Here is a 1,959-nt window from a genome sequence, read left to right on the forward strand (position 1 = left end):
GGCCTCACAGAGCTCCAATGCCCCTTCCAGCATATGAGGACACAGAATGAAGACACCAGCTATGAACCAGAAAGAGGGTCCTCACCAGAAGGCGACCATACTGATGTCTTGATCTTGGTCTTCCCGGCTTCCATAAAGAACTGTGGGCGATAAGTTACTGTTGTTATAAGTTACTCAGTCTGTGGTATTTTGTTTTAGCAGGCTGGATGGAGTAAGACAATGGATATTAATAATTGATTACAGTATACTTTCTTTTTTGGTTCATGAATGGTTCCAAGATCGATCACAGTGCCTATCAATCAGAATGTTAAGTGAAATGAAAACTTTTGCTATCCCTGATCACAGGTTCTTCTTGGTCTGATCTAATCATGCTGCTTTGTGTCCCTCTTTTATTTCCTGTTACAGTGCTTTACCAATTTCTAGAGTTGACTCAGGCATAAAATCAAAAGAAACATATGACATTGCAGTAGACAGATTCTTTTAACAAGGTAAATATAGCAAAAACTAATAATTGATTTTTCAGTTCACTAATTAAATTCTTTTTTTATTCTTTGAGAGTATAATTGTTTATCATAAAGCAAATACTTGGGTAACTCTCATCATGACCACGAAATAAAATATTGTCAGTGCCTGGGAAGCCCCTTTGTGCACCTTTTTCAATCACTCCCTCCCCCTCAAAATTACCAATACTTTGAATGTTCTGATAATAATTTCCTTCCTTTTCTTGATACCATCAAATATGCATTGTTAAGCACTCTAGTTTGTCCTATTTTTAAACTTCATTTAAATTGAGTCATATAGAGTGTATATATATATATATATAAATTATGTATTCCTTTATATATAATGTTCACATACATATTATGCAATATGTACATGTATATATTATATATAAAGGAATACATAATTTAAAATATATTATTAATTAACAATACGTATTATTAATATAACATATTATTATGTTCATATAATATATTATATTACTAATATAATATATTTATTATTCCTAGCCTCTTTTACTCAACATCACATCCATTCATTCATGGATATGCCACAGGTTATTTAGCCATACTGTTGAAGGACATTTTTTCCGGTTTTGACTATGGTAAATAACGCTGTTATGAACATTTTTGTACATGTCTTCTGGTATGTATGTTCTGCATTATCTTGAGTATATATTGAAGAGTAAAATTACAGGGCCATAAATATGGTCAGCTTTAGTAAATACATTTTTCCAAAGTAGTTGTAGTACGATCCAATACCAATAAGTGAGAATTCCCATTGCCCCCTAATATTTATTATTATTATCAGCATTTTAAAATCTAACCATTCTTTAGGAGATTTTAATTTGTATTTTCCCGACTACTAATGAGGTTGGATGTCTTTTCATATATCCCATATGTGATGGATGTTTGCTATCATTGTGTACAGATGTGTAGTGCCTTTTCAGTTTTCTTTCCTTTTTTTCTATTAGGTTGTCTGCCTCTTCCTTATTTTTATGTGGGAGTTCTTTATATAATCTGGAAAAAGGGTCTTTACTAGTAACATGTGTTGAAAGCATTTTTTCCTCTTGATTTTTTTAACTGTCTTAATGGTATATTTTGATGAACAGAAAAGTTCAATTTTAATATATAACCCCATTTATCTATCTTTTACTTATGTTAGTACTTTTCTTCTTATTTAATAAATTTTCACCTATAGGGGCACCTGGGTGGCTCAGTCGGTTGGGTGTCTGATTCTCAATTTCAGCTCAGGGTTGTGGGGTTGAGCCCTGCGTCAGGAGTGTGGAGCCCTTAAGATTCTCCCTCTTCCTCTCCTTCTGTGCCCCTCCTCTGCATGCGCTCTCTTTCTCTTTCTAAAAAAAAAAAAAGAAAAGAAAAGAAATTTTTACCTACAGTGAGATTATAAATATATTCTCCTATATTATCTTCTACACGCTTTATTATTTTACTGTTCACA

Source organism: Halichoerus grypus, chromosome 1, assembly GCF_964656455.1.
Source record: "Halichoerus grypus chromosome 1, mHalGry1.hap1.1, whole genome shotgun sequence".
Classification (NCBI taxonomy): Eukaryota; Metazoa; Chordata; class Mammalia; order Carnivora; family Phocidae; genus Halichoerus; species Halichoerus grypus.